This window comes from Schistocerca cancellata, chromosome 4, assembly GCF_023864275.1.
Source record: "Schistocerca cancellata isolate TAMUIC-IGC-003103 chromosome 4, iqSchCanc2.1, whole genome shotgun sequence".
Classification (NCBI taxonomy): domain Eukaryota; kingdom Metazoa; phylum Arthropoda; class Insecta; order Orthoptera; family Acrididae; genus Schistocerca; species Schistocerca cancellata.
This window is the reverse complement of record NC_064629.1, coordinates 613583718-613603097: the sequence shown is the minus strand read 5'-3', so window position 1 is coordinate 613603097 and position 19380 is coordinate 613583718. Positions and strand designations below refer to the sequence as shown.

Sequence of the window (19380 nt, the reverse complement as noted above, 5' to 3'; positions counted from 1 at the left end):
GATACAGACCGCGGCCGCATAAGGCCCACCTCTCACCGTTTGTTCTTGTAATTTTTTTTTAATATTCATCTTTCATTCTCTCCCGGGAAAGGTGAGTCGTATTGGAAACTACAAAATGGTATTTTCCATCAGCATAATATTCAAGAAAAAAAGATACATTTATTCCCTTTTTGTGGTCCTTATGTACTAACCAATAAGAGGTTTGCGGACCGCGGTACTAGAAATTTTGTACACCCCTCGTCTAGGGTAATCGCATAACCAAATGTGACAGTTTTTCAAGGCGTTAACATATCGTGTATCTGAGGCGGTCAGGTGGAACCAGCCCGGTATTCACCTAGGTGGATGCATAGGGAAAAGCCACAATCACATCGTTGTTAATCCGCGAGGCGGATTCGATCTGGGGCCTATGCGCCTGCCTGTGTCTTGGAAGCGGGCGCTTTAAATGCACTCGACTTACCAGGCTGGTCCAATATTATTTCCTCTACTCAGTATTTCCTACTGAGTGTGTCAAGGCCAGTTAACTCGGTATACAGCCTTCTTCATGCTACCTCGGTACCTTTTTGCTGACCTATAAGCGTAGCCTTGTTTTTAGCGATCATCCTCCAATCTTTAGAGCTTTTCACGTTGTTTCCACTGGTGCATGTCCACTTTCCAGTTTCCTCGCAATTGCATTCCACTACAATAACTAATGGAAGTATATGTGGAACTGAGTATTTTGACACTCTTCACCTTAACTGTTCTTCACGTTACCTGCATGAACGACAAAAACTGCCTTCAGAATGAGATTTTCACTCTGCAGCGGAGTGTGCGCTGATAGGTTCGCAGGAGAGCTTCTGTAAAGTTTGGAAGGTAGGAGACGAGGTACTGGCAGAAGTAAAGCTGTGAGGACGGGGCGTGAGTCGTGCTTGGGTGGCTCAGTTGGTAGAGCACTTGCCCGCGTAAGGCAAAGGTCCCGAGTTCGAGTCTCGGTCCGGCACACAGTTTTAATCCGCCAGGAAGTTTCAAAAACTCCCTTGCATGAGTTAGATGATTTTGTTACCAATATCGTCGCCACAAAACAGGCCTGTAATCAGATAATGTAGCTTCATTCTTATAAGACAGTAGCGACCCCTTTCCGGGACATTCGATGTTGGTGCTGCTTCCGCTCTGTGCTTTCGTCGGGTATGTCTCTTGTGACAGAACTATCCCCGTTTCAAAGCGCTAGAAACTCTACAACAACTTGCTTTGTTAAAGTGTAATTCGTGCAGTGCGTAGGAACGACACCTCTTTCTCTGTCGTGGCCATGGATGTGTGTATTTGCAGTGCCATTTCTGAACTGTTTGGTAGTTTACCCGCCATAGATGGATGTCCGTCAGACTAAACCTTCGTCGTTGGAAAAGGCTCTATTGCATAATTAGTGTTGGTAAGAACACGTCCTTCCCTTGCTGCATTATTCGGAAACGGTGTCGTGATTATTTTAGAAGTGCTATTCCTCGTGTGTTTGCGTTCACAGAATTCTAGCACCACACGTCCCAGTAATCCACAGAGTACAATTTCACGTATAGTAAAAGTGTACTCTCAACTCTGCAGTTGGTGGCATATCGCCAATAGTAGCCAGATACTGTAGCATGTGCGCTGTTAATCACACCGGCTGGTACTTAACACTTCGACAGTTACTGATTATGATCTAGAAAGTAACTCGCGTTGGATTGTCTGTCACCTTACAGGTGGAGAAAGGTAACTATGGAGAGTAAAAGTTCAGAGTCTACACTATTACAGATAAAAGTGAGGCAGGAATGTAGCGCAGCCTGTACTTCTTACGAATGCTTTTTAAACGTGAGACACGAACAGAACACAGCGTTCACTTACAGTATGGCAATTCACTCAGGTTATTTGCACTTCATGCAATTAGTTTCGTTAGTTTCTCGTTGACTTTCATGCGTAAGGGTGTTATTAGATTGAGATAGAAATTTTTACACACATACACACACACACACACACACACACACACACACACACACACACACACACACTCCAGTTTACCCTGCTACACAGCTATTTCCAGTTTTCTCCCTGATCGTTTTGTATTTTACGCTCTCATATTACTAACATATCCAATTATATAAGAAGAGTATTTATTACGTTGTTTCACTGTCGGAGGATCCCACTTGCAGTACCATCGCTCTTCCAATTCCTGACTATTGTTGCCAGTCAGAGACTGAAAGAGTAGATGCGTCGTTCGTCAAGTGTGTGTTTCGTCAGCGCTTGAGCGTAACAAGTTAAAACTGCAGCGTGAGACGCCACAACAAATGCGTTACGCATCGCGGAGAGCCTCACTGTCGAAATTCCGTTAGTTCATCTTCTGTTAAGTCAAGAAACATACTTTTCCGCTACATAAATCTCTCGTAATGACTCGGACGTTAAAATTAAGTATGTGGGATTGTACAGAGGAGTACCCACAATATTAAAATACGATATATACGATATTGCAGTGCCTGTGTTCTGATTACGATGCAAAGTTTTTAGAAATGCATGCATGTCGAAAGGAACAGGCACTGCGCGACTACAGCCGTAATGAAGTACTTTAAATGAATTCGGAATAGCGAATTACAACCATCAGCTGTAGAATGGAATGGAATAAAGACAGTGGAGATCTGTGCCGGACCACCACTCTAACCCAGATTTCCCGCTTATCTCTAGCGCTCGCCTTCCATTTCATTGTCATTCTACAGCTGATCGTTGTCCTTATAAGCAATTGCTAATTCATTTAATGTATTGAAATCCATTTGCCATCCTCGAGTTAAAGTCGAAAAGCGAAATTACTGTAAATACGGTTCTCTGGCGAGACGTCGTCGGAAATCTTTGTGAAATTTACATTATATTTCGCCGGTGCAACTGACAGTCGCCAGGTGCGGCGAACACACTGCTGGGGCTGTGACCGATGTCTCCTTTCCACGCGTCTGGGAAGGAACTGCGCATGAGCAAACGCGCCGAACTCTGTGGCCAATAGTGGTCCGAGAGACAGCTACGCCACCTGTCGGACGAGGAACGAACAGCATCGACGCACGCGCACTCTCGGTCACACTGTGCAGTGCCGTCGGCGGGCGCAGCGCCGTCTGTAGGGAGCCGGCTGCCGGTAAGTGTCCGCGCTGGCGTGCGCCCAGCCTCGTCCTTGTCATCCGAATATATAGGTCGCCAGCAGCGTCATCCCTTGTACGTCGAACAGTTCTTTGTGGTCACTGGTAATTTAACACAGCTAGCGCTGGATTACACGCTTTGTCCCAGTTCGGCAGATTAGTCGAGCTGCGAATTTTTACTGCTTCTTTAACGACGCTGTCCCAGTATGAAGACGTCGACGTGAGAATTTTTTTTAATTCCTTACTGTGTTGTGTACTGAAACAGTGCTCGGCCACTGCAGATATCTCTGGCTGGCCCAGACGAGTGTGTTGTCGATGTTCGACGCATCTGTCCTCCACGGTGCGACAAGTTTGTCCAACGTATGATGTCCCGCATTTTTAGGAATCTTATAGACACACAACCACCTTCAGTCAAGATCATCTCTCACTGAGCCTAAAAGAGCTCTGAATTTCGTTGGCGGACGAAAGACGCATTTTTGTTTCTCCAATAATCTTCCTGTTATTCGAAGAAATACTATCGGCGTCTGGCAGTAAGACCATTCCTCTTCGGTCTTAACAATTAATAACTGAACTTCTCTATTCGCATAACCTAGTTTTCAACTCCCTGAGGATAATTAAGAGCTCCAAAGAGGCACTACTGTTCGTAATTATTCTTCATAGATTGAATTAAATGTTAGTATACTTACATTAAAATTTAACATCATCAATATCACTGAAATATGCCTAGTAGTCAATTAAAAATGAATTTATTCCTTGTTAGTGGAATTTAATAATATGCGTAACGTTCACCATCGAACATGAAACAGGCAAGAGCAAAAACTTATTTAATAAAAACTGTCTGATGATAAAGCTACCCATAAATTTGAAATATTTTGTAAACAAATCACAAATGACTATATAGGCCAGCCGGCCGGTGTGTCCGTGCGGTTCTACGCGCTTCAGTCTGGAACCGCGTGAACGCTACGGTCGCAGGTTCGTATCCTGCCTCGGGCACGGATGTGTGTGATGATGTCCTTAGGTTAGTTAGGTTTAAGTAATTCTAAGTTCTAGGGGACTGATGACCTCAGATGTTAAGTCACATGGTGCTCACAGCCATTTTAACAATTTATATAGGCCTGTAATACATAACTCATCATGTGACTCACTAGTACAGAAAATAGCGTATTTTCACGCTGTGATAGATCGTGTGAGTACAGTTCCACTTGCTAAAGAAAATATGGAGACAAAATGTGATATAGTTAAAATTGTAGCCACAAGTAGAGGCTACAATCCTAATATAGTCGACGAAATATTCAGGAAGAAAACTATGGCCAAATGTGCTAACGAAAATGAGGAAACATTAGCGAAAGTAGAAAGGAAGAAGAAAGAAAAATTCGTTCGGTGCCATGTATGGGAAACATAAACTAGGAATGAAGATTATACACAAGACACAGCTCAAATGCAGCGACAGTGACATGTTGTACATCGAACAAACACGACATTAAATTATTAAAAGACAAAAATAACATTTAAACAAAAGCGAAAGAATCTCCATTCAGTATGAATTTTCGAGACTTCTACACTCTACTGTAAACATTAGCCCTAATCATATGTTAAAATGTCTGAATTCCTATGTGAACAAACTGCTGAGGTCATTGGTCCCTAAACGTACACACTACTTAAACTTACTTATGCTAAGAGCAAAAAAAACACACGCGCGCGCACACACACACACACACACACACACACACACACACACACACACACACACACACACACACACACACACACGCCCGAGGGAGGACGCGAACCTCCGGCGGGAGGGGCCGCGCAATCCGTGCAAATGCCTCCGCAAACCGCGCGGTCACTCCGCGCACTCAGCCCTAATCTTTCCATCTTTCATAGAGCCGAAAAAGAAAGTTACATGAGCATCTTCGAGGAAATAGTGATATACACACGTCTACTAAAAAATCCAAATAACATCTTAAATGAACAAAGAAATTCGAATTATAAAATATATATTGGGGACTTCAACAAAATTCTTACCGGTTCCAGGTAATTCATAACAAAGAAGACAGTCCTACATTTTACATACGATTTTCCTCAATTTTTGTCAAAAATATGAATTAAAAGATTATATTTGGAAAAAATAAGAGCTTATAAGGTAAGTGAAAACTAAAAACTACATACAATGAAAGTGTGTGTGTGTGTGTGTGTGTGTGTGTGTGTGTGTGTGTGTGTGTGTGTGTGTGTGTGTTTTCACTGTATCTAGGTACTACTTCAGAACGACATCGGTTAGAACGGGTAGCAGTAAATAAAATCTGATTTTTATTGCAATATTATGTACTGTGTTTAATACAATTTGTCTAGGCTGTAGAACATCAGGCACAAGAAATATAAAATTAGAGCGGTTTCCTACAAACAAAAGATTTTGCCGATAACGTAAGTGAGTATATATATATCTCAAGAAGTATTTCCGTTGATCTTAACGTTATGTACAGGGCTATTACAAATGATTGAAGCGATTTCATAATTTCACTGTAGCTCCATTCATTGACATATGGTCACGACCCACTCCAGATACGTAGAAAAACTCATAAAGTTTTGTTCGGCTGAAGCCGCACTTCAGGTTTCTGCCGTCAGAGCGCTCTAGAGCGCAGTGAGAGAAAATGTCGAAAGGAGCCGAGAAAGCGTATGTCGTGCTTGAAATGCACTCACATTAGTCAGTCATAACAGTGCAACGACACTTCAGGACGAATTTCAATAAAGATCCACCAACTGCTAACTCCATTCGGTGATGGTATGCGCAGTTTAAAGCTTCTGGATGCCTTTGTAAGGGGAAATCAACGGGTAGGCCTGCAGTGAGCGAAGAAACGGTTGAACGCGTGCGGGCAAGTTTCACGCGTAGCCCGCGGAAGTCGACGAATAAAGCAAGCAGGGAGCTAAGCGTACCACAACCGACGGTTTGGAAAATCTTACGGAAAAGGCTAAAGCAGAAGCCTTACCGTTTACGATTGCTACAAGCCCTGACACCCGATGACAAAGTCAAACGCTTTGAATTTTCGGCGCGGTTGCAACAGCTCATGGAAGAGGATGCGTTCAGCGCGAAACTTTTTTCAGTGATGAAGCAACATTTTTTTCTTAATGGTGAAGTGAACAGACACAAATATGCGAATCTGGGCGGTGGAGAATCCTCACGCATTCGTGCAGCAAATTCGCAGTTCACCAAAAGTTAACGTGTTTTGTGCAATCTCACGGTTTAAAGTTTACGGCCCCTTTTTCTTCTGCGAAAAAAACGTTACAGGACACGTGTATCTGGACATGATGGAAAATTGGCTCATGCCACAACTGGAGACCGACAGCGCCGACTTCATATTTCAACAGGATGGTGCTCCACCGCACTTCCATCATGATGTTCGGCATTTCTTAAACAGGAGATTAGAAAACTGATGGATCGATCGTGGTGGAGATCATGATCAGCAATTCATGTCATAGCCTCCACGCTCTCCCGACTTAACCCCATGCGATTTCTTTCTGTGGGGTTATGTGAAAGATTGTGTTTAAACCTCCTCTACCAAGAAACCTGCCAGAACTGCGAGCTCGCATCAACGACGCTTTCGAACTCATTGATGGGGACATGCTGCGCCGTGTGTGGAAGGGACTTCATTATCGGCTTGATGTCTACCGAATCACTAAAGGGGCACATATCGAACATTTGTGAATGCCTAAAAAAACTTTTTGAGTTTTTGTATGTGTGTGCAAAGTATTGTGAAAATATCTCATAATAAAGTTATTGTAGAGCTGTCAAATCGCTTCAGTCATCTGTAATAACCCTGTACTATACAGCGCTAATATTCGTATCCATAGCTTCGGGAATTCAAAAGTTGTTAGAACCTTCTTCCAAATCACTGGAAATATAACCTACGCCTACAGTCAGCAAGTGAGCTTGAACGATTGCGTGTGTAAGCTCGAACTGATCTGACTTTCACGTGATTGTTGTTTCGGGAGATGTATGTGAAAGTTACTGCATTCTTCTTGAATTTTATGCTCTCACAGCTTTCAACAGTAGCCATCTTTGTGTAGCGAAACACCTCTCTTGTGGCGACTGCAGTTGGAATATAGTGAACATTGTGACGCCATCATCATCGTCTGCTTGGGCCTTTGTCCCACTTCAACACGGGTTCGGCCCTGTTACTATGGATTTGGCAAATGTTAATATCAGAGGGTGGCTAGATGCCCTTCCTGTCGCCACCCCATACTGTACCCCAGCTGTCTGCGTCTAGTGTAAGGCACGAAATAGTGCGAACGTTTTCAATTGTCTGCAAGTCGTGTAACTGAGGCGGGACATTTACCTTGTGGGATGTGGAAAACCGCCTAAAAATGACATCCACAATGTCCGGCACACCGGCCTTCATCGTTAATCCGCCGGGCGGATTCGATCTGGGGCCGGAGCGCCTACCCGAGTCCAGAAAGCAGCACATTGGCGCTCTCGGCTAACCTGGCGGGTAACATCGTGACGCTATGACACTACCAAAATGCCCCCCAGGGGGTCCACAACTCTTTTGTGGATACGTGCGTAGCGCGCACGGGACTCCGAGCTAATGTGGCCTTCCTTCCTTTCCGGGCTGCATACCTTCCCTTTCCGCATCCTTCCCCATCCCTCTCTTCGCCCTCCTCCCCTCACCTCTGGCTCTTTCCTTCCCTTTCTCCCCATCTGGGAGTATGGTTTGTGCCTACGTCCGGAGACGGACGCTCGTAAATGTACTGCATTCTTCGCCTTCCTTGCTTTTATGTCTTCTTCCTTCCTTTGTCCTTCTCTTTTCCTTACCTCTTCTCTTTACCCTTTTCTCCGCTGCGGCGTTTGAGACCTCTCTTCTTTCCTTTCCCTTTCTCTTTCTTCCTCCCTGTGCGTGTCTGAAGGCCGACCCACGCCTTTTGTGCGTAGCCGGTGACGGGGTAACGCGTAATTTCCCGCCCCGGGTAGACAGGTAGGACACGTACGTACCCCCTGGTAACGGCCAGGCCCAGGGAGGGGTGATTACCCGAGCTGATAACTTCCGAAAGTGCCGATTGGTCCCTCCGTCCGTTTGTCGGGAGGTGTGACCTGAGGTGTGAACAATCATCTAAGGCGGGAGTGCCCTCAGAGAGGGCCCCCACAAGGGAGGAGCGCGCCATCGGAGACGCCGGTAATCGTGGGGGATTCTTCCGCAATGGTTTCCTCACCTTCCACTATGTCTGCTCACAAACGTAAGTATACTGAGTCTCAGCCACAGACGATTCTTCCATCGTTACCACAGTTCCTTGTTGTTTCTCGGTCTGACGAAGGTCACAACTTCTCCACGGTCAACCCTTTCATTATTCAGAAAGGTGTCGACGCAATTGCAGGTCCTGTAAAGTCTTGTTCCAGATTACGGAATGGCACCCTGTTGTTCGAAACACACAGTGCCCTCCAGGCACAAAAATTGCTGCGTACTTCTCTGCTCCACACCTTCCCTGTCCGGGTGGAACCGCACCGTACCTTAAATTCCTCGCGTGGAGTCGTTTATACACGCTCCCTCGATGGATTGTCTGACGACGAAATTCAGCACTACCTGTCTGACCAGGGCGTAACGGCTGTTCATAGAGTTATGAAATGGGTTGACACGAACATCATTCCAACCCGCACTGTCTTCTTGACATTTGACAAAGTTCAACTCCCATCGAAAATCAAAGCAGGCTATGAGATAATTTCCGTTCGCCCTTACGTCCCAAACCCTACGCGTTGCTATCAATATCAGCGGTTCAATCACACCAGCCAGTCCTGTTCCATTCCGGCCAAATGTGTTACGTGTGGCAAGGATGCCCATGAGGGTGCTTGTCCACCTCCATCCCCTCGCTGCATCAACTGTATGGGTGACCACCCTGCTTCCTCTCGAGATTGCCCCGTTTTTAAGGACGAAGAGCTCATCCAGGAAATAAGAGTGAAGGAAAAGGTGTCTACCTTTGCTGCTCGAAAATTATTCGCCAGTCGACAGCCCACCGTGCCTCAGACAGGAAAATACAGCACTGTCCTTGCTTCTCCTCAGCCAACAAAGGAGGCGGCCACGCAGACTTGCGACCTCACCTTTAGTACCACGGTCGTCAGGTCGGCCAGCGCAAGGATCGCCCGTTCAACCTCACCGCTTTCGCCTGCCCACTCTATGGCTCACCCTTCGTCGGGTTCTGCTCAATCTCGAGCCCAAAAGTCCGACGCCAAGTCTTCGAAAAAAGAGCATACTCGTGAAGAGTTTTTACGTACCGCAACTTCACAACCATCGGTTCCTCCTTCATCTAAACATCATACTTCCAAGAAGGCTACAAAGAAACCCAGTTCCTCTCCTTCTCCGCCAAGGCGTGTCCCATCTACAGCACCACCTGGCGGAAATCGCCCTCGGCCGTCTTCTGTGTCGCCGAGGCGCACTGCTGGTGGCCGGGCAACCGGCCGATCGCTGGTGGCAGGGGCTGCTCCTGACCAACCTATGGATCAGGATCTTCTGCCTTCGGCTGAATGCCATTCCATGCTGTCGGTCGCAAGCTCTGAGCAGTTGTTGACAGCACCCTTGGTCACATTCCTCCATTTTCTGTTCACCCTATGTCCATTATCCACTGGAATATCCGCGGCATTCGAGCCAATCGGGATGAATTGTCGATCCTCTTACGATCCTACTCGCCGGTCATCTTCTGTCTTCAGGAAACAAAGCTGTGTCCCCATGACCGCTTTGTTCTCCCTCATTTTCAGTCCGTCCGATATGACCTCCCCTCTGTTGAAGGCACTCCAGCCCATGGAGGACTCATGATTCTTCTCCATGATACTCTCCATTATCACCCAATCCCCTTAACCACCTCCTTCCAAGCTGTCGCCGTCCGTCTTTCCCTTTCTGGATACACGTTCTCTCTTTGTACTGTATACATACCATCATCCACACCAATGGCACGAGCTGATCTCCTTCATCATCTTGGTCAGCTTCCACCCACCTATTTGCTGGTTGGGGACTTCAATGCCCACCACCCGCTTTGGGGATCTCCACATCCTTGTCCACGTGGCTCTCTATTGCTAGACGTCTTCCACCAAGCGGATCTAGTTTGCCTCAACACTGGGGTCCCCACATTTTTGTCTGCCTCCACGACAAATTTATCTCATTTGGACCTTGCGGTCGGTACTGTTCCGCTAGCTCGGCGCTTCGAATGGTTCGCCCTTGATGATACACACTCGAGTGACCACTTTCCATGTGTCCTTAGATTGCAGCCTCCACTGCCATATATGCGCTCGCGACGCTGGAAATTTGCCCAAGCCGATTGGACACTTTTTTCGTCTCTAGCGACATTCGCTGACCGTCGCTTTCCCAGCGTCGACGATGAGGTCACACATATTACCGACGTTATTCTTACAGCTGCGGAACGTTCCATACCACGCACCTCCGAATTGCCCTGGCGCCCCCCAGTTCCTTGGTGGAACGAGGCATGCCGTGACGCAATACGTGAGCGGCGACGTGCTCTTCGCATTTTCCGTCACCATCCTACTTTGGCCAACTGTATCCGCTATAAGCAGCTCCGTGCGCGATGCCGTCGCGTCATCCGCGATAGCAAGAAGGCAAGCTGGAAATTCTTTATTAGCTCATTTAACACCTTCACTCCCTCCTCGGAAGTTTGGAGTCGGCTTCGACGGTTCTCAGGCGCGCCTAGTTTCTCCCCGGTCTCTGGGCTCACTGTCGCGCATGATACCTTAGTGGACCCCGTCGCAATTTCTAACTCGTTGGGTCAGCACTTTGCTGAGATTTCGAGCTCTTCAAATTACCCGCCAGCGTTTCTCCCGAAGAAACGTGCAGCGGGGGTGCGACATCTTGCTTTCTCCTCTCAAAATCACGAAAGCTACAATAATGTTTTCTCCATGCGGGAACTCCAACATGCCCTCTCTTCTTCTCGCTCCTCCGCCCCAGGACCGGATGGTATCCATGTCCAAATGTTGCTGCATTTATCAACCCATAGTCTGCGTTACCTCCTTCGCCTTATAATCGAATTTGGACCGACAGTACCTTTCCCAGACGGTGGCGGGAAGCTGTTGTCGTTCCAGTTCCGAAACCTGGAAAGGACAAACATCTCCCCTCCAGCTATCGCCCCATTTCTCTCACGAGTAGTGTCTGTAAGGTTTTGGAGCATATGGTGAATTACCGTTTAGCTTGGTGGCTGGAATCCCGCAGTCTTTTAACACCAGCCCAATGCGGATTTCGGAAGCATCGTTCTGCAGTTGACCATCTTGTTGCTCTCTCCACTTATATCATGAACAATTTTCTCCGGAAACGCCAAACGGTAGCAATATTTTTTGATCTGGAGAGAGCATACGATACCTGTTGGAGGACAGGCATCCTCCGCACACTGTTCTCTTGGGGCTTTCGAGGCCGGCTGCCCCTTTTTCTTCGCGAATTTATGGCAGAGCGCACATTTAGGGTGCGGGTGAACACTACTCTCTCCCGTACTTTCTCCCAAGAAAACGGGGTACGCCAGGGATCCGTGCTGAGTGTTGTACTGTTTGCCATCGCCATCAATCCAATTATGGACTGTCTCCTTCCTGATGTCTCGGGCTCCCTCTTTGTGGACGATTTTGCGATCTACTACAGCTCTCAACGGACCAGCCTTCTTGAACGGTGTCTTCAAGGATGTCTCGATCGCCTCCACTCGTGGAGCATCGAAACCGGCTTCCGTTTCTCACCCAGTAAGACCGTTTGTGTCAATTTTTCTTCCGCCCTCCTTACACCTAGGTCCTGTCAACCTTCCGTTTTCAGACGTCGCTAAATTCTTGGGTCTTATGTTTGACAGAAAACTCTGCTGGTCCTCCCACGTTTCCTATCTTTCGGCTCGCTGTCTGCGATCGCTTAACACCCTCCGTGTCCTGAATGGTACCTCCTGGGGAGCGGACCGAGTGGTCCTTCTCCGCCTCTATCGCGCCTTAGTGCGCTCGAAATTGGATTATGAAAGCATAGTCTACTCCTCTGCTCGGCCGTCTATTCTTCGGCGTCTCGACTCTATCCACCACCGTGGATTACGTTTAGTGTCTGGAGCTTTTTACACTAGCCCTGTGGAAAGCCTTTATGCTGAGACTGCTGAACCTCCGCTGTCCAATCGGCGAGCAGTCCTCCTGAGTCGTTATGCTAGCCATCTGTCTTCCATGCCTGCTAATCCGGCCCATGACATTTTTTTCGACGCCTCCTTTGATGTAGGGTATGCAGGCCGCTCCTCCTCCCTACTACCCCCGGGAGTCCGCTTCCGTCAACTGCTCCATTCTATTTCCTTCCGCTTTCCTAAAACCTTCTTGACAACTTGGGGTACAGCACCGCCTTGGCTTCGTCCCCGGATCTGCCTGCTCCGTGACCTTTGTCAGTTTCCCAAGGATGGTACCCCTACACTTGTTTATCGTCGGGCATTTGTTGCTCTATGTGCACAAATGACGGACGCCACATTTATTTACACCGACGGCTCGAAAACATCGTTAGGTGTAGGGAGTGCCTATATTGTTGGCGACACCCCAAATCGCTTTCGGCTTCCCGACCAGTGTTCGGTTTATACTGCGGAGCTTTACGCTGTTCTCCAGGCTGTCCACTACATCCGCCGCCATCAGCGGATACAGTACGTTATCTGCTCAGATTCTCTCAGCTCTCTCCTCAGTCTCCAAGCTCTTTACCCTGTGCACGCTCTGGTCCACCGGATTCAGGACTGTCTGCGCTTGCTCCACCTGGGGGGCGTCTCGGTGGCGTTCCTCTGGCTCCCGGGACACGCTGGTATCTGTGGGAATGAGGCGGCTGATATAGCGGCCAAGGCTGCAGTCTCTCTTCCTCGGCCAGCTGTTCAGTCGCTTCCCTTCACCGATCTACGGAGCGGTTTATGTCGCAAAGTTGCTCATTTATGGAATGCGCATTGGTCGGCACTTCCCCGTAATAAATTGCGGGAAGTGAAAGCCCTTCCTTGCGCTTGGACCTCTTCCTCCCGAACGCGTCGTCGGGAGGAGGTAATTTTAGCTAGACTCCGGATAGGGCACTGTCTTTTTAGCCATCGACATCTTTTAAGCGGCGATCCTCCCCCACTCTGTCCCCACTGCTCTCAGCTGTGGACGGTCAGACACCTTTTAATTGAATGCCCCTATTTTAATCCGTTACGCTCCCGTCTACAGCTATCGCCTGATCTATCGTCGATTTTAGCAGATGACACGCGCTCAGCCTACCGCGTTCTCCAGTTTATTAGTGACAGTGAAATGACGTCAGTCATTTGAAGCTTTTTTTGGGGACAAGCACCCCCTTTCTGTAGTGGATTTTTAAGCATTCCTTCTATTTTTAGTTTCTCCAATTTTATGACTTTGTTCCCATTGCTGCTGGTTTTCAATTTCGGTTTTTTTTTACTGTCTTAAGTCACGGGCTGGGCGCTAATGACCATATAAGTTTTGCGCCCTAAAACCAAAACAAAAAAAAATACCAAAATGAGCCTCAGACGAAACGCGTCACTTTTCTTTGCTTCTCATTTTCTCTATTAATGTTCCATTTTGGGGTCCCATATTGACAAGCAGTTATCTCTAAACGATCGAGTAGGTTTTTTAAGCCCTCTCTTTCGTAGGTGAATAACATTACTTCAGGATTATTAGACTCAGTGGAGTATCTGCTTTGACTACTACTACTACTACTACTACCACCACCATCTAGTTCCGTTCAGTTACTCTTAAGGTTCCCAGTGCTTCTTCACAATAACTGTAATCGAATAGTAAACGGTCTTTTCCCGTATATATAAGCAATACGCTGCAGCATTTATCGAAGTTCAGTATCAATTTCCAAACACTGCACTAAGTGTAAATCCTCTCAGGTTTTCGTTCATCTCGCTGCTGTTTTGTAGAGTTGTCATTTTTCAATATGCCTACTCAGAGAGATTGGTACCATGAATGGTAATGGCCTCATAGCACTCCCTTGAGTTACTCCCGAAGCTGCAATTACCAGTAACCCTTTTTGTACGACATGTTGAGCTCTGTGCACGACGAAGTCAAGACTTAACTCACAAATATGATCGGATATTCCGTAAGCTCGAATTTTGTTCACTAGGCTCCTGTGCAGGACGGTATCGAATGCCTTCCGGAAGTAAAGGCACACGGCTTCAACTTGGGTGCCGTTATTTACTGAGACACTGTACCTTGTGGACTGCACGAGCTGTTTAACAAGCTCGTTGCCCACAGAATCCATGTTGATTGCTGAAGAGATACTTTTCCATTTGCAAAACTATCATCACACACGAGCATCAAACGTGTTCGACAATTTTACAGCAGATGTAAGTCAGCGATATGGGTCAATAATTCTGTGAATCTGTTTAACGATCTTTGCTGAAAACTTAGGGTTGCTTTGAATGCTTAGTGGCACCAGCGATGGGTGGGTAGTATCATTGATATTACTAAGGCTCTTAGCTTCACCAAAAGTGATCAGAAGCTGTCAACGAAAAGTCAGTATTTTGGGTTACATAAAATGTCCTGCGTGCTAAGGATTTCTGTGAGGCCGTAACTGAAGCAGCTGGAAAACCAGTACTCGTTCATATTTCATTTGGCTTCGTACATAGAGCAGTTAGTTACAGATGGGACGGAATCGTATAGAACTGTTAGGTATTGTTAGATCTTGACTAGTTCGTCAGTGCATAAATCTGGCCTCCTTAAGTTGACGTCATATAAAGAAAAAAAGGTGAAGCACAGACACAGATTTATTAGGAAGAACTTCTAGTATTCACACACAATATTTACGTTCCTCGAAGTCCTAATAAGAGAGTATTTCTCGCTGTGCTTGTGGCACAAAGCATCTCCTAAAAGCGTCCAGTTCAAAGCGGTCGGCAGCGCAGCTGTTCGTATGCCGTATTGTAGTTTGCTTGTGCTCGAGCGCAGCAGCCTGGCGCAGCTGTCGTTCCTCATTTCTCGCCACATTGCCGTAAATACTGCACGTGCAACGGCTGCCTTCATATTGGTGTTTAACATCATTAAAAGCGAGGAGATAGGGAGCGTGTTGTTAGAAGATAGAATATTATCGACAAATATACTTAGGAAGACACGGTAAACTGAAGTGAATGACAGCTTTAAAATTCTTGTGTTGCTGAGAGACCAAACCTTAAAAGCAACTAATATCTATAAACGACTCTGCAAACGAAATACTTACGAAATCTGACACTGGAGACTTCCACAAAACCCAGTAATACCTTACTTTTGTTGCAGAGGAAATGTCACGAATAGTGCGTGTCCATGACTTAGGGGCGCTTAACGTTGGTTATTTGCGCCTATGTCAAGAACACTTTTTATGTCTATTACATACGATAAAAGAATAGAACGAATTTGTTTTTTCAAAACGTTAGTAAAAGTTAACCAGTGCATTGGTAGCAATTCTAATGTTATGCTTTTATACTGTACTTGAGGAGAAAGTAAGTTCAAACTGCAATCACTAGCGCTTCGTTGTATGTTTTATTACTTTTTTTCGTGAAAATGTACATCGACAAATGAGCAGAAGCTGGAGGTAGCGTTAGTGGCTTTTGTACTCCATGATCTTAGACTGATTTGTCTTCAATAATTTTTTGTAAAATGCATAAGCCCCCAAGTGTCAGTATTGCATTTAGTGACGGTTTGTTTGCCGTAAATAATAATTCATTAAATTTAACTTCGTGGTTTGCTAGAAACAAATTATTATACTTCCTAGCATTAACAGTTCTGATTAACATTCAGACCATCATAGCAGACTAGGCTGCGCTAGTAAAATATTGTCAATTGATGAAGTTACACTAACCTTCTGTATCTTAAGCCACACTAAGCAGACCGCAGAAAGCAGGAAAGTGAACTGATACACAAATTAAGATTAACGAAAACTAATAATACATGATATACTTCGAGAATGAAGCCACTGACAAAGTTTTCGTTTGACCAGTTATTGATTATTAAATTTAGCAAGCCGAAACCAGCAATAAAACTGAAAGTGCAAAGATCATCGTCAGTAATTGTAATATGTGCAAAAAAAAATCAGTTGACCTTCACTCAGAACAGCTGCCTCTTACTTCTCGTTCCCTCTCTCATTTTGCAGTTACCGCTACCTACCTTCTTTCTTACTTCGCTTAGTACGAAAGTGTCATGCGCCGCGACAACACGCTTGCATTCTCGGAAAATCCAACTACATCCACAACAGCCATAAGGTAAATGTGATTGTTAGTGTTTATCATTTAAATAACTGAATGTTCGGCATTAGTACAACACATCCGTCATGGGAAAATAAGTATGCGTGACTAGGGTAATACCACTAGCACTTCCTGTGGTTAAATACTGTCTAATGGCTTCGTATAATAGTTCCACACTTTCCTTTTGTGCTCGGTGTTCTATTTCAGACGTCAAGGTGTCTGCCGGTTGGTACTTGTCAGATGAACCAAAGACGTCCATTAGTGTACGTACCAAAACGCGGGAGGTTAGTTTGTCCATGGTTGGTTCGCGTGTGACCATTCTAAGAAAAAATCTGAAAAGAATCTCGGCGTTTTAACATTTAAAATAAAGTATTTTTCACAGATATTAGCTTGTATGCGAAAGCTTTTCTTGTTTGCTAGTTCGTCAGAACTGTTACTAAATCCCCCTCACAAATTCGTCTCTGTTCACTCGTTTATACTCCCAGGCGACAGATCTTAAAATTCATCAGCTGTCAGGATTTCGTATTTTCGGATATAACTTGCCTTTTTGTAGCGTTTGCGTACTTGAGGGCGACTTGACTGTTTTCCTATTTCTGAACCTTGATAATATTTCTTACAATAAAATCCCCCACCCCACCTACTTGATGCTCCTTTCTATTGATTTCTATAATGCGCACAGGCAGATTTTGATAGTTGATTGACACGCTGCGTTAGTTCTGATAATGGGAGATTTCTAGATCGTTGTTTGCGGGTTGCAAGGGAAAGTGGCAGCTGTACGGCAGCAGCTGGAGGCCGTGCTCTGGGTGCAGCGGCGCTGAAACACGCCTCGCTGGGCAGCCGTGCCGTCACCACGGAAGGGGATGGCGGGTCGTGTTTTTTGTCGCGCGTGTGGCTACAGTGGATTGGTAGCATCGCACAGCTGCCCTCGTGCGATAGGAAGCATTCTCAGTTGGTGATACGCAGCTGTGCCTGAGCCGGCACGAATTGCATTTTCTGCTGGGGTTGAGACTGATGTTGCGTAGGTCCAAAAGTGTGTCGTGTGCTAGACGGGGATCTCGTCAGAGACGTGGAGCTACTTGTGCCGGAAATTATTAGCTCACCCTCTGCCTATAATTGTGTACATTGAGACTTCCTGGCAGATTGAAGCTGTGAACCGGACCGAGACAACAGAAGTATTTTTCCTCAAAGGAAACTTCATATAAACATTTGTGAATGAATGTCCGGTGTTCCCACCATGCCCAAGGGCTGCCACCTCTTGGTCTTAACTATATCAACAAATGAATGTAGGAGTCCTCAGCAGCTAATGGCAGCCAGGATACACGGACGTGATTAGTTATATTCCACTATATAATTGAATATTATTATTTTGCATAGTACTTACTGAATGACATGATTATTTATTACAACAGTGAATATTTCAAAATTATTTTAGTCTGTAAGAAGCTGCCAAGTGTACAATATGTATTTTGAAAACGAGCACATACATGTGTATACATGTTGCATCTGAAATCATTAAAGAATCACCTAAAAGTATTAAAGGACAAAGAAAAAATTTCCTCCTCCAGAAAAAATTCAGGCCTGAAAGGATTAAATACATTGGTCGCTCATTTCAGTTACAGTCGCCGGATTCTAAGGTCATCCTCGATTCCTCGTGGCAGTTTACTGAAGTTGTGAGGACGGATTATCCGGATGTGATCTGCAGGCGAGAGAGTAAATAGCAGAGACAGTAAAGTGAAGGATATAGGACGAGTCTCATTTCTTAAGGACAGTAACTATAAGTAACACTCGAAGAGAAACGAGCCAGAGGCTGTAAAATGTAAACCTCTGAAAGGATCGTAATTGAGTCGGGTTCGAAATGGTGATACAATATCCCGTCTCCGTCTCCAGCGACCACTCGTCACAAGAACTCATTCCCTTCCTTAGCACAGCGCTGCAGATGTTCGGCAGAGTCCCATTCGACATGCTTGCTGTGCTGACTGAAGATTGAGACACTCACTCGCCACACACTTCATAAAATTTGTCTGTCCGTAATAGTGTAGTGAACACGTGCTCCATCGGACCTCCGTGGCAATGGCTGCTACCGCAACACGCCTGTCTCGATTGAGGGCATCTACCTGCTGGGGAATAACATCGGTAATTCATTGTGGCGTTCCAGACCGTGCATCATCGGACAAAGGCATCCGTCTTTTCCTGACACACTTGTGCCACGTCTTCACTCTTGCAACGGATATTTGTACCATTCTTCGATTAATTTCCCTTCACCGCACTCCTTCCGCAGTCGGGAAACGCACTACACCCATTTGCTCATCTTTTGAAGCCTCCATTTTACTCTTTTCAGCACGACTGACGGAGGGGAAGGCTTTGTAAACGTCGAACACATTCGGCTCGTATTTGGCAGCTTGGTCGTGTGCTACCTAAAATGAATCAGTGCAAGATATTTTGGCTCAACACCCCTCCGTATTTGAGAGAAACATCCCTAAATTTCATGACGCGCAATCGACTCAAAATTGACGGGATCAGTATATGAGCCTTTTTCATCATATGTTAGGTCTGCAAACGCATATTCTCCTAGAAATCGAGGAAAGACATTAAGACAGCCAATTACGTACCCATAAGGTGCACACTCAAGCTCGAAAGCTCCGCTAGGTTAGTGACCAAGGCATTTGGCTAGGGGCCGGAGAACCCGTGATAGGTTCCCAAACGATTTCTGCAGTGTCTTTATTTGTACAGGGCTATTACAAATGATTGAAGCGATTTCATAATTTCACTGTAGCTCCATTCATTGACATATGGTCACGACCCACTCCAGATACGTAGAAAAACTCATAAAGTTTTGTTCGGCTGAAGCCGCACTTCAGGTTTCTGCCGTCAGAGCGCCCGAGAGCGCAGTGAGAGAAAATGGCGACAGGAGCCGAGAAAGCGTATGTCGTGCTTGAAATGCACTCACATCAGTCAGTCGTAACAGTGCAACGACACTTTAGGACGAAGTTCAACAAAGATCCACCAACTGCTAACTCCATTCGGTGATGGTATGCGCAGTTTAAAGCTTCTGGATGCCTCTGTAAGGGAAATCAACGGGTCGGCCTGCAGTGAGCGAAGAAAC

At 45.9% G+C, this 19380-nt stretch overlaps 1 protein-coding gene and 1 non-coding gene across 6 annotated transcripts in view; both read left to right on the top strand.

The window, feature by feature from the left end:
- LOC126185180 (plasma membrane calcium-transporting ATPase 2) overlaps positions 1-19380 on the top strand; it is a 391073-nt gene that overhangs the window by 203242 nt on the left and 168451 nt on the right. The gene's annotated exons all lie outside the window — the stretch shown is intronic.
- Positions 903-977, top strand: Trnat-cgu (transfer RNA threonine (anticodon CGU)). Its single transcript has one exon. It is a non-coding gene; the product is annotated as a tRNA-Thr (tRNA).